This window comes from Ovis canadensis, chromosome 7, assembly GCF_042477335.2.
Source record: "Ovis canadensis isolate MfBH-ARS-UI-01 breed Bighorn chromosome 7, ARS-UI_OviCan_v2, whole genome shotgun sequence".
Classification (NCBI taxonomy): domain Eukaryota; kingdom Metazoa; phylum Chordata; class Mammalia; order Artiodactyla; family Bovidae; genus Ovis; species Ovis canadensis.
This window is the reverse complement of record NC_091251.1, coordinates 112385914-112399896: the sequence shown is the minus strand read 5'-3', so window position 1 is coordinate 112399896 and position 13983 is coordinate 112385914. Positions and strand designations below refer to the sequence as shown.

Here is a 13983-nt window from a genome sequence, read left to right as displayed (position 1 = left end):
ACACTGGAGCGGGCTGCCATTTCCTCCTCCAGGGGACCTGTGCTTTAATGGAGTGGGATCTCAAGTCACAGGCAGCCAATAGTTCTACAGACTTAGGGACCAAGTATTCAAATTCCAAAATGCCCAGTGGGAGAAGATCATCGTTTTTTGCCTTAGTTGTTTACACTAAATTCAAACTGTTTTCTTTTTTTAATTGCTCTGACCTACCGAGCAAAGTATTCTTTAAGCCATATTAATTTTGGAAATTTCCTGAGTCACCATTCTCCCCATTAATCCAAAAATCAAGTGCCAAAAGTTACTTCAATCAACATCTGAACAGTAAGCAACAACGTCTCATTTCTACCATATGTGCTAGAATTGGGGACACACTAGAGAGCAGGTTTAAGACGTTCAGGCAACAATAGGCATTTAGCAGTTTACAGATGATTTAACAACTAGGTCCGGGGAGGGCTCTGCGGCCACAGTGGTAAGCTGGCATGGTTGGTTTTGGGGTGACTCAGTTTGCCTGAAGGGCAGAGCCAGTGGTCAGCACAAATTGGTACTTTCATTGAGGTCTTGATATGCAGAAAACTGGACCATAATGATAAATCAGAGAAACTGATGCTGATGGTGGATTATACCAAAGAATGGGCCTCACCGATGCCAACAGAACTAAGATACGCTCTGGTGACTGTGTGGTTTGGTTTTGACTCATAACAAATAACTCTGTCCTGCCTCTGGGGCTGTGCTGTCCACTAGTCATGAGTGACGTGTGGCTATCAAAATCAAAATGAATTACACTTTCAGTTTAGTTCCTTTGATTCACTAGCTACCATCAAGTACTCAGTAGGCCCACGTGGCTAGCGGGGGTTACCTAGTGGTCACCTAGTTAAACAGTGGAACATTTCCATCATCACAGAAGTCTTATTGGGCTGCACCAAGCTAGACTGAGAACCCCACTCTAGAACTTTAGAAAAGAAAAAAGGAAGGAACATCCATGTTTACTGGGATCAATAATCCTGCTGCTGCCGCTGCTGAGTCGCTTCAGTCGTGTCCAACTCTATGCGACCCCACAGACAGCAGCCCACCAGGCTCCCCCGTCCCTGGGATTCTCCAGGCAAGAGTACTGGAGTGGGTTGCCATTTCCTTCTCCAGTGCACGGAAGTGAAAAGTGAAAATGAAGTCACTCAGTCGTGTCTGACTCTTAGCGACCCCACGGACTGCAGCCCACCAGGCTCCTCCATCCATGGGGTTTTCCAGGCAAGAGAACTGGAGTGGGTGCCATTGCCTTCTCCGCAAGAATCCTGAGGGACTCCCAATTTTCAGTCTCACATGTGTTAGTCTTTGTTCATCCCTGATGACTTTGCTCCCTTCTGATCCATCCAGCACACAGTCACCAACGTAGCTTCATCCTGTCTCTTCTTTGCTCAGAACTTTTCAGAGGCTCCCAGTGCCTGCAGGAGATAAAATGTAAAGTCCTTGTGTCTAGCATTCAGAGCCATTCAACACACTGCTAATCTACTTTTTCAGCATTACTTTTGTTATGCTGCAAACACGGATTTTCTGCTTCAGACAGATTGGTTTACTTTCTGATCCCTGAATACACACTGCGTCCTCCCAACTCTCTTCCTTTTCCATGCCACTCCCAGTGTCCAGATACCTGTCCAGATCCGTGTGTGTGTGCGTGAGTGTGCGTGTGCACGTGTGTGTTTGTGCGTGTGCGTGAGTGTGCGTGTGCACGTGTGCGTGTTTGTGCGTGAGTGTGTGTGCACGTGTGCATGTTTGTGCGTGTGCGTGAGTGTGCGTGTGCACGTGTGCGTGTTTGTGCGTGAGTGTGCGTGTGCACGTGTGCGTGTTTGTGCGTGTGCGTGAGTGTGCGTGTGCACGTGTGCGTGTTTGTGCGTGAGTGTGCGTGTGCACGTGTGCGTGTTTGTGCGTGTGCGTGAGTGTGCGTGTGCACGTGCACATGCTCAGCCGTGTCTGACTCTCTGCGACCCCGTGGACTGCAGCCCAGCAGCCTCCTCAGTCCATGGGATTTTCCAGGCAAGAATACTGGAGTAGGTTGCCATTTCCTTCTCCACAGGATCTTCCCAACCCAGGGATCATACCCCTGTCTCCTGAGCCTCCTTCAATGGCAGGCAGATTCTTTACCACTGAGCCACCTGGGAAGGTGAAAGCCGCTCAGTCATGTCCAACTCTTTATGACCCCATGGACTGTCCATGGAATTCTTGAGGCCAGAATACTGGAGTGGGTAGCCTATTCCCTTCTCCAGGGGATCCTCCCAACCCAGGGATCGAACCCAGGTCTCCCGCACTGCGGGTGGACTCTACCAGCTGAGCCACCGGGGAGGTCCCCTGGGAAGCCCCGCCCATTTCCCTGCCACCTGTCTAAATCCTCCCAGCCCTTCACGTCCTGTTTAAAGCACATATCTTTCACATCTTCCCAGTGATCATAGCTCTGAGTAGTACTTCCCTGGTGATCCAGTGGTTAAGACTTCACCTTCCAGGGCAGGGGGTGCAGGTTCAGTCCCTGGTGGTGGCTTAGACTGTAAAGAATCTGCCTGTAGTGTGGGAGGCCTGGGTTCTATCCCTGGGTCAGGAAGATCCCCTGGAGAAAGGAATGGCAACCCACTCCAGTCTTCTGGCCCAGAGAATCCCGTGGACAGAGGAGCCTGCCGGGCTACAGTCCACAGCGTCACAGAGTCGGACACAACTGAGCAACTAACACTATAATTCAAAATAATTGTTCCTGTCTCCTGAATTCCTATACCTTTTGCCCATTTCTACTTGATATTATCTTTTCATATACTCCATCTCCTCATACTAGCAGAAGCTACCATCTTATACTCTGAACTCAGCTCAGTCTCTGGTAATAAATATCAATAGATTATCTAATTGATTAGTGCTAAGCTCAGTTCACTACTGGGCTAGAGAGGATATGAGACATGAATTTTCCAAAACAGAGAGAAAAGGAAAAGGAAGTCCTCTGCTTTAACCTCGCCACCAGAGCTACCGCCGGAAGCAAGACTCCCTAGAGTACTGTGGGTCATACTTCCTCAGGAATAGGCTGGACTTTTCCTGCCTTGATTCTGACCCGTACCCTTTACAGCCCTGAACAAGCACATACCTGGGCTGAGCCTTCCTTTCTTTGGCAGTTCTTTCCCCACTTTCATGAGACTCGATCCTTTCCCAGCTTCCTGTGCGGAGAAAATTTGGCCAAAGGCAGGTTGTTGAACAGAAAAATTGGGCCTATCTCTATTCAAGTCCAGCGAAGATGCTTTTGAGTTTTATTCATTCTAAGTAGAGACTCTGAGTCATTGGCTAATGAACCAACTCTAGGCACCACCGCAGGATGACCGGATCGTTTTGGCCACTGGGAAGATTTGCCTTCAGGAGAGTTTTCAAGCTATACGGGGAGCACTGGTGGGCACCTTTCTTCTCACATTCTTCCCTATAAACCAAAGCAAGGGACAGAAATGTTGTCTCCTCTCAGTGAAAAGTTTTGTTATTTTTATTGTTCTGACAAAGAAAACAGTTATTTCCCAAGAAAAGGATAACATTGTGCAATACTGTCTGCCAGGTTAAATGACTATTTCCTTAGCCAGTTAACCACAGAGACTCAGCCATGGAGGAGAAAAGAATGTCAGATTAGTTTGTAAACAATAAAGACCTAAACAAATACAAACTGTGTTTGTTCATAATATTTTATAGCATCAATCAGCTAAATACGGCAAAGGTCAGATAGAAGGCAATTCAGAACCAGTCAGGGAATCAGGCAGTTTCAGGGAATCCAACAGTCCAGCAGTAGGAAGATCCAAGGCTTCCCATTTTTCAGCGCCCCCAATGGGCTGGTACCCAGGGCAACAAGCCCTCGCAGCCTCATTTCCTCCACCACAGCCCTGGAATGCTGCTGAGTCATCACCCTCTTCAAGAGCAGCCAAAGAAATTGGTGACTCAGAGAGCTGATTTACAGTTTCACGTTTCACTGCCCTAGCCCTCCTCTGACACACAGCGTTTCCTTGTTGCACCTGTTTCACACAGAGCTGAACCCTAGGTGTTAAGTCACTCAGTCGCGTCCTGCTCTTTGTGAGCCCAGGGACTGTGAATTGTCCATCCGTGGAGTTCTCCTCCACCTGTGGCCTTCTCCAGGCAAGAAGACTGGAGTGGGCAGCCATTCCCTTCTCCAACGGATCTTCTTGACCCAGGGATCAAACCCAGGTCTCCCGCATTGCGGGCAGATTCTTCACTGTCTGAGTCACCAGAAAATGACCTTAAAACTGAACAGCAGCAAAATGTAGAAGCCATGCTTTCAATGGTCTACTGACATAGTGATTCTGACAGAGGCATTTCTGACTTTCAAGTCCAAAGATAGGTCAAAAACTGATCAAAGCCAGTCAGGACTTTGTACCTGTGGGAACTTTGTATTTTGAGGTACTTTGAGGTTTCAACCTGTTTTGTGTGGTGATACCACAGGCCCTCACAAAGCCATTTTCTACTTTCTAAATCTCTGTTGCTTGTAACATTTGCAAGGTGGTCAGCTAGGTTAGAGGGTTAGGCATTGCTAAAGTCATGGAACAAGTTTCTGTTTCTGTGAAAAAGAACCATACTCTGAACAAGTTCAGTTATACCTGTTTTAATCAACTAAACAAAAGAACCAAGTTTTTAGGAACCAGCTTATAAGTTGCATAGTGAAAAATGAAGATATAACCATGATTATTCTTTACTAGCACTCTGAATATCCTGAAAAACACTTCAGGTTATAAAAGAATTATAATTATATAACTACCTTTGCTTTCATTTGTTTATTGCTCATCTCAAAAAAAAGAGCTTTGCACAACACTGCAAATCAATTATACTTCAATTTAAAAATGATTAGCTTCTCTGAGCTCTTTTAGGAATAAAAAAGGGGACCTCTGCTAGCCTGAAGAAGCTGTAAGTAAATATGATAAAGCTCAACAAGAGGAAAGTGTCAGCAATATAAATGAAGGGCAAAGATTTTAAACAAGCTGTATAGATAAGGTCTAGCACAGAGAACGATTCAGGACAGCCAATCCCTAAATGGAATCACAAAGTCCAAAGAAAAGTCATCTTGAGATTTTCCATCACTTGGAGGCCTTGCAGATGATAACATTTCTCTGCTTCCCTTAAAATGATTAATCCTTGATTAAAATGTTTTCAAAGGTCAAAGAAAAGCTCAGTCTAGTAGGATCCTAACAGCTGCTCTGTCCTGAACTTATACTTCTTGGAACTTAGTTTTCTTATCTGAAAATTGGAAAAGGGGACCCAGATGGACTTTGGTTCCTCCCAGATTTAGAATTTTATTATTCTAAATATTTTGCTTGTGAAACTTGTGAGGAACTTGTGCAGAATTCCCTTGTAACTAGGAGACCCCTGGAGATGCAGCTACAAATAGAGCTAAGGTCACAGGGGACTTGACTCAAGAGTTACATCTTCTTATAAATGGTAAAAATTAAGACTATTATAGAGTTCTTACTCTGTTGAATTACAGTTAAAATACTTAGAACAGACTAGGCCATGTCTGCTCCTCCAACTGATCAATCCTGGACATTTCCAAAAACTGGCGAAAACAGTCAAAAGCTGGGCAGATGACATTATCTCTTTACAAAGAAGAGAAAAGCAACAATAAAAGGGGAAAGTAAGCAATTTTGAATGAGTCAGATTTTTTAAAAAATCATTTTCTTCTACATCTGTATTCTTCAAAGGACATAATAGACTATACAAAGGAAAGCTTGGAAATAAACCCTGTTATTTCAAAAGATAATGTCCCATAATGATGATATTTTCTTAATTTAAAAGCAAGTGGAGACAATTCAAATAGAAAAAAAAATGGTGTTGAAAGAAGAAACTATACTTTCTATACAATAGATTCTCAGTAAGTATTGGTTGATTGACTTTCTTGGAACTCAAAAGAACCTTTCATATCCAGGTTTTCTTTCTACCTCTGTCTTAATTATTTGCTTATCTATGCCTTCTATAAAACTTTATTGAGCTTATGGAAATGAAATTCACCAAACGCTGAGAATCTGAAAGCAAATGTGATAGGTCCTGTCCTTGAGGAGCTCACAATTTAGCCAGCTAGTTTTCTGACCACCAAAAAGTAGTGGGTTTAATATGTACTAGGACTTAAGTACGGAGAAGGCAATGGCACCCCACTTCAGTACTCTTGCCTGGAGAATCCCATGGACGGGGGAACCTGGTGGGCCGCAGTCCATGGGGTCGCTGAGAGTCAGATAGGACTGAGCGACTTCACTTTCATGCATTGGAGAAGGAAATGGCAACCCACTCCAGTGTTCTTGCCTGGAGAATCCCAGAGACGGGGGAGCCTGGTGGGCTGCCGTCTATGGGGTCTCACAGAGTCGGACACGACTGAAGCGACTTAGCAGCAGCAGCAGGACTTAAGTAAGCTCAGAGGAATTTTTTGTGGCACACTGATTCACACGAAGATAAGCCTGGGATACACTTTACGGTAAACCTAACTTCTTGGTAAATGGGGACTCTCCCTCCAGTGTGGAAATAAATGTAAAAGGGACTTTCTGAGTCATCTCACAGTACAGCAAAAGCTCCATAAGATGGGGTGTTGCTATAGCACTAGCTTGGGAGACAAGACAACCTGGATTCTAGTCTGTGCTCTGCTCCTCAAGCGCGGGGCGACTGCAGGAAAGTGGACTGACCTCTCTGGATCTCAGACTGCTCACTGCACAGAGCGGGATGAGAGGTCCCCAGACAGACTCTGCACTAGGCAGACTGGTACTAGATGGTTGGATGGCATCACCGACTGGATGGACGTGAGTCTGAGCAAGCTCCGATGATGGACAGGGAGGCCTGGCCTGCTGCAGTCCATGGGGTCGCAAAGAGTTGGCCACGACTGAGCGACTGACATTACTGATGGCCCATCTGACAGGCTATCTCGCCAAGCCTTATCTAGGAGAGTCTTTCCTCGGGGCTCAAGGCACTGCCCCTTGGTATACCCCGGAGCTAACCGTCGGTTCCGTCCCCAGGCCCCCGGGCCGGCCCCTGGGGCGTCCTCCTCCGGCCCGGCCGGCTCGGGAAACCCGCGCCCGCGGGACAAGGTAAAAAATAAAAAACCACGTGAGGGAAACGAAAACGGGTCTCTCTGAAACAAAGGTGCCCGCGAGTGCGCTCGCGGGCGGCTGGGCCTCCGCCTGTAAACAGGGAGGGTCGCCTTCGGAGGCCGAGCGGGTCAGGCTTTCGAGGTAAGGGGATGTTTCTCCTCATCTCTCCGGCGGCACCTGACAGAACGTGTCGGACGAGCCGTCAGGAGCGCGACCTCACCGAGCCAGGAGGCAGGGCGAGGACGGCTCGAGACTGGCCCTCGGAGGGCCAAGAGCAAGGCAGAGCACCAGCCCGCTCCTCAGAACTACCCGCCTCGCGCCGCTCCGGGACCGAGAGGAGCGGCCAGCTTCGCGCCGACGCCGTTTAAGCGCGCGCGCGCGCGCGCGGGGCGGGGCGGGGCGGGGCGGGGGCACTATATCTCCCGGCGGAGGAGCACACGGACTGCGACTCACAGCCTCCAAAACGCGCTGCCCTGGAGCCGGTTGCTTAGCTGGCGCTGCCGAGGCTGCTTTCCTCGCTCAATCAGAGAAGGGCGCTCTGATTGGCCAGCGCGACCCTGCAGTGGTTGGCCGGAAAGAGTCGAGCCGCCTGATTGGCCGCGCCGCACCTGCAATGCGTCAAGCCGCGGTGGGCGTGGAGGGCTTCCGCGTGAACGGCTGTGGGCCGAGGGGCCGCCGGCCGCCTCGGGAGGGAGCGGCTCCGCTTGTGGCCGCCATCTTTAGTAGGGGCGGCGCGGGCGCCCCGGGCTCGTCGGGGTTTCTCACGGCGCCCTCGGGCCGGTAGAGAAAGGCTCTGCGACAGAAGCTGGGGGTGGGGAGGGAAGGGGAAGCAGGTTCTTCCCTCTTTCCGTTGCGGTGGGCCGCCTCGTGTGTGCTCAGGTCTCAGGAGGCGGCGGGGGCAGAACTGGAGGGCGGGCGGGTCCCCTGGGTGAGGCGGGCCTGCTAGGAGGCCGAGGCCGCTGCCCTCAGGCCGCTGGGTGTGCGCTGCGTCCGCGGGCGCCGGGAGGGCGCTTTGACTCCATTTCTAGGCGCGACAGGGAGACTCGCCCCTTGGGTATCTTGCTTGCGCTGGAAGGCAGTTCTGGAAACCTCTCCCGAATACGTCATGGTTTTTGCTCACGCCGAGCGCGGTCCCCGCCTGCAGGGAATGCGTTTTATTTATTTTTTATTTTTTAGAGCTGTAAATCCTAACAGCCGTCTTGGAAACTATTTACCAGCTCCAGAGACCGTGGCCTGCGGCAGCGAAACGGAGCTTGCCTGACAGACACGCTGCGAGGCGTTGACTGAAAATTATTTTGATCAGACCAGTTTGGTTGTCTTTTTAGGCAACTCTTACGTTTGTGTGTGCATCCGGCTTTCGTTCGTCTCTGATATCCACCCCTGCAAAAAAAAGCCCGCTTTTTAAAAAAATTTTTTTTACTGTAGCAAAAGTGGTCGTGGTTCAGGACCCGCTTCGGTGGATATGGGTGAAGAGAAAGAGCTATGTTCCCTGGGTGAAACGGGAAAAGGTCACGGTCGTCTGCTTTAGTGGGAGTGGTGTCTTGGTTGGGCTTTATTTGAGTCGCGTAGGTACAAACTCGATGCTGCGTGGCTATCCAAAGGTGAATTCTGGAGTTGCCTTGTGGTGTGGGCGTTGCCGTGGCTGCAGGGAGAGGGCGTTGGTGAATTGCAGGGCCTATAAACCCGGCAAGGCCAGGCTGCTCCCTTGTGTGAAGTCCTAGTAGTAATTGACTACCCAGCTTAGTGTATCCAGGCTTTCACCTTTCCCATCCCTCTCCAAGATACTGGACTGATCGTTACAGGCACACGTGGGTCTGTGTTGATTCCAGTATTGGCCAAGGCCGCGCAGGCTCTGCCTTACAAGATTTTCTAATTAGAGGCTGCAGGTGGGAGGATGGGTTTGATAACCATTTGCTATACAATTTGATTTGTAAGTTATTGTTTCTCTTATCTAATCATACTGACTTTGAACCCTTCAGTCGCTCAGTCGTGTCCGACTCTTTGCGACCCCATGAATCGCAGCACGCCAGGCCTCCTTGTCCATCACCGTCTCCCGGAGTGCACTCAAACTGACGTCCATCGAGTGGAACACTTAATCATTGGCTTTTACGCGTTTTCCCATAGGCCTCACTTTACCTATGCCGAAAGCCGACGCTGCATTTTACTGTGTGTGAGTAGAATCCTAGAGTTCATGGACACTGCAGAAGACAGACGACTGCAGTTCCGCACAGTCTCCATGCAGCAAGAACCCCTCGTGCCGCTGTGGAACACGCAGTGATTCGGTGTTCTTCAGCAGCTGCAGTGCCAGGAGTCAGCCACTTTGCTTGCACTGTGAGAGCAAAGGACGAGATCTTCCAGAACCTTGGTTTCTTCTGTAATGTGAAGAGAACCACGTCTGTCTCACAGTCCTTGTGAGCACTGCATAAGCCAGAAATGTGCCAGGACTTGGTAAATTGTAGGACTATTGACGATAATATTCATCTGCTAAAGCACTGGAGTGCCCATAATTGTGTGACCTTGTGATAGGAATATTTTCCTTCAATATTTTCTGCTTTGTGGGAAGAACAGATGGACAAACGCAGATCTAAAATAAGCCTTAAACGGCCTGGTGTCTTTCTTAATTGAAGCATAGTATTAATATAGCCTTGCTGGCGTGCAGTGCCAGACTTGAGGGCCCTTAGGGTGACTAGCTAGCTCATCAGTTTGCCTTGGTTTTTCCTGGTTCTAGCATCAAAGCCCCGTGTCCTAGAAAGCCCCGTGTCCTAGAAAGCCCCTCTGTCCCAGGCAAACCAGGACACCTGGTCACCCTTGGATTGTTTTCATTGCCACAGAATGGCAGGATGAACAGAATAGGAAATGAAGAGTCCAACTGTGTACAGGCAGTTAGATTCCCCTGCAGCTGGAGCTGCTGGGCTCAAGCACAGGGATGTCCTTGTGCTGAGATGAGTGTGGGGTGGGGCCTGAAACGTTGCATGTCCCAGTCAGACATGGTTTTATCCATTTTTAGTGCTCTTCCTTCTCTGTCCCCACACAGAATTGACCTTTCATATTTTTGAAGTTTCTTATTCAATGTTAATCTTTATCTCTGATAATGAATGAAAGTCGCTCAGTTGTGTCTGACTCTTTTCGACCCCATAGACTATATATACAGTCCATGGAATTCTCCAGGCAAGAATCCTGGAGTGGATAGCCTTTCCCTTCTCCAGGGGATCTTCCCAACCCAGGAATTGAACCGGGTCTCTTGCATTGCAGGCAGATTCTTTATCAATTGAGCTATGAGGGAAGCCCAGTCTCTGGTAAAGGCTTTCCCAAATGGTTCATCACTTGAGTGCAGAGGCTCTTGTTCATGCTGAGGACACCTTTGCCAGTCTTACGCAGCCTAATGCTGTTGCGCTTCACTTAGAGGCAAGTGAAGACAGATGTTCTGCTTTCCACCCAGGTTCATGGACCTGGGGGCTTCCCTGGTGGCTCAGATGGTAAAGCGTCTGCCTGCAATGTGGGAGACCCGGGTTCAATCCCTGGGTTGGGAAGATCCCCTGCAGAAGGAAATGGCAACCCACTCCAGTACTCTTGCCTGGAAAATTCCATGGACTGAGGAGCCTGGTAGACTACAGTCCATGGGGTCACAAAGAGTCGGACACGACTGAGCGACTTCACTTTTACTTTCACGGACCTGAATTGTCGGAGAAGGAAATGGCAACCCACTCCAGTGCTCTTGCCTGGAGAATCCCAGGGCCGGGGGAGCCTGGTGGGCTGCCGCCTATGGGGTCGCACAGAGTTGGACACGACTGCAGCGACTCAGCAGCAGCAGCGGGCCAGGTTCAGAAGCCTGCTCCCTCCCCCTCACCCCGCTGCAGTCCTCTTTCCCGTCTGTCCTCGTTTATTCTCTTTCACCTTTACATTCTTGCCATTGTATGTCACCAATATGGTTAAGACCGTTTTCTAACTGTTGCAAAAGTTGCTCTTTCACCCCTGGTTCCGTCTTTTGCTCAGTTGATGGGGTAGTGTTTCTAAAGCATACATATGGCTATATGGTTTTTGTCCTCAACCGCCCGTGGCTTCCTTTGGCCTCCAGGATTAAGGTAAATTTCCTTCGCAATTCCTTCAGGGTCTTACAATCTGACCTTTCAGTCCTAATAATCTGCTGCTCTTTGCATCTCCTAAATTTCGGCCATACGAACTGTTCTTCAGTGTTTTCCCCCTCCATCTTTTATTCAGGTTGCTCTCTGGGCCTCGATTTCTGGTTTCCATCATCTCTCCCTAACAGAGTTCTGATACCCTTAAAGATTTACTTCAAATGCGAAGTTGGCTGATATAATTTCTCCCTCCGCTGGACCCCCTCAGTGCTTTATTTTACCCTCTCTGTTCTCACTGTCTGCCGTGAGTATTTGATCACTCATTCCATAAATGCTTTACAAGCTCTTTTGTGAGTGTGGCCCTGTAGTGTGGCCTCTCAAGGCCCTGAAGATATAAAATGGATTTGAACCTTGGTTTTTAAAGGACTTACATTTTAGGTTGGGAAATGTGACCCTAAGTAACACTTCTTTTCAAGGTGAAGGAAAACAAGTATCACATCCAGAAGGAGTGCTCACTCTGCTAGAGCTTTGTGGAGAAGGTGGCATCCGAGCTCGCCTGGTGGGTCAGCAACGCAATGGGTGTACGCTGGGAAGGCATTCCATACAGAGCGATTACGAGGAACAAAGCAGCCAAGCTGAAAAGAGCAGGGGCTGTTGAGGAAGGAGAAGTTGTCTGTTACTGAGGGGCCCCATGAGAGACAGGCTGGAGGCGGGCTGGTTAAGGCTAGATGGAGAATGGCCGCACGTTGCAGGCCAGAAGGCACGGCTCTCCTGCGCACACGGAATCCGTTGCAGAGTTTTGACAAGAGACCGACCAAGTCAGAGGTGGGTTAAGAATTATGTGGCAGCAAAGTGGGAGGTGGATTTTACAGAGAGACGCTGTAGACAGAGTGATGAAAACTGAGAACATCCTTATTGCAGTATCTCACAGCTCGTAAGAACCTTATTGATTCCTTTTCACAGATAAAGGAATTGAGGTCAGAGAGGGTAAATACCTTGCCTGGCTTCACCCATGGTGACAGAGCTGGGAGCTGAGCTCATTCACTGTATACAGGAGCTGGTCCTCGCATTAGCCTTAAAGCGTTAGCAGTGAGATGAGAGAAAGTCCAGGAAGTGATACCTGTCCACTTACAGTACTTTATGCACCTTGAGGTGAAGAATAAAAAAGCAGCAGATATTAGTACGGTTGGGCTGAATTCTGGACTGTCTTCTCCAGTGTTGATTTCAGCGTGTATCTCCTACGTGTTTTTCTATATGAAAGAGAGATCAGTAAGCAAAATGTGTCGCTCAAGTTTTTAAAAAAACCACACGATACCCAGATGGGGAAAGGGTAGAGATGCTAGCTGGCCTGGCCTTCCTGCCAAACTGAGACACCGCGGGGAGGGAGGGTGCCGGCAGCATGGCTTGGGGATGTGCCACGTTAAGCTTCCAGATACGCCTCTTGATCGGGTGTGTTTCCTGAACGTGAACTGGAATTCTTCAAGGGACTTGCCTGCGGGAGGAAGACTTTGGGCTAGTACCCGCTTAAAGATACTTAACGGATTTGGAGCACTGGAGGGGTGATCTTCCTACGCTCCGGTCATGTCAGCACCCCTCACCTCCACCACTGAAGGTGCTCAGTCATGTCCGACTCTGCAGCCGCAGCCCGCCAGGCTCCTCTGTCCCCATGGGCTTTTTCAGGCAAGAAGACGAGTGGGTTGCCATTTCTTCCTCCCCACCATGATGCCCCTCCCCCCCAAAGAAAACCTTGGTAGCATTAAGGAGGAAGAGCTTCAAGAACAATTGCCCCTCAAGAACCACTGGGTTATTTTGTGTCCCCCTTGGTGCTGTCTTCCCAATCACCAAAGATGGTAAAAAGAGGAGCAGGGAGGGGGACGTTTCGTTTATTCCAGCCCCTTCTATTCCACCTCTCCCTACCCTTTGTGCTTCTGGTTTTGTCAAAAATCCTTCAAACCTAGGAAAGGCTTTTCCTCTTCAGTAATTCTAGTAATTTTAGGGGCTTTCCTGGTGACTCGGGTAAAAAATCCTTCAAGGAGGAGAGGGTTCGATCGCTGAAAGGAGCCCACATGCCTCGGGGCAACTAAGCCTGTGCAGACTGTGAACCTGGGAGCCACAACCACTGAGCGCACACACTCTAGACCCTGTGCCCTGCAAGAAAGGAAGCCACCGTAATGAGAAGCCCGCACACTGCAGCCAGAGGGTAGCCCCTGCTGGCCACGTAGAGGAAGCCCGGGAAGCTGTGAAGACCCAGCACTGCCAAAAATAAATTAATAAAATTTAAAAAATTTCTGGTGTACATTTTGCAACAGCCTGGCTACCTTATCCCCTTTGCTAATATTCCTGCCTAATTTGTGTGTTTGTATCATTCTGATTAGATTGTAAGTTCATTGAAAACTGAAAGTACCTGCACCGTTGTCCTGCATATAGTAGTCACTCAACCTTGATTCGTCATCTTCTTGTTTTTGCTGATTTTTCTAGTCAATACATCTCTGATGATAGCATTGAAAATTCAGTGAAACTCTAGAAAAAGATTATTCATTCAAAATTCATTCAACTCTTCATTAAATTCACTCTATATGTCAGATCCCCCTGAGTGTGAATGCTGATTGCTCTCTCCTGCGGTCACGGTTATTAATGGTTTTTGGGTCATCAACACCTTTGAGAGTCTAATAAAAGCCATAGAAACCTCCCAGTAAAACGTATAAAATAATTCTGCAACTCCTGCCAGAGTCTAGACTTGCAGACTGGAAGTCTGAAAACTCTGCTCAGCGTGATAAGTTTCGACTTTGCCGCTGGATGGTAGCGTGTGATGTATGTGTGTAGGCATCTGTGTG

The 13983-nt window shown here is 48.7% G+C and overlaps 2 long non-coding RNA genes across 2 annotated transcripts; one reads left to right on the top strand and one right to left on the bottom strand.

Annotated features, from left to right (window-relative positions):
- Nucleotides 1-159: 159 nt before the first annotated feature.
- LOC138443946 (uncharacterized) lies at nt 160-7608 on the bottom strand. Its single transcript, XR_011258373.1, has 3 exons — nt 7527-7608; nt 3107-3430; nt 160-1433 (listed from the first exon to the last, which is right to left on the bottom strand). It is a non-coding gene; the product is annotated as an uncharacterized lncRNA (long non-coding RNA).
- Nucleotides 7609-7750: 142 nt separating this feature from the next.
- Nucleotides 7751-9674, top strand: LOC138443947 (uncharacterized). Its single transcript, XR_011258374.1, has 2 exons — nt 7751-8959; nt 9053-9674. It is a non-coding gene; the product is annotated as an uncharacterized lncRNA (long non-coding RNA).
- Nucleotides 9675-13983: the final 4309 nt, after the last annotated feature.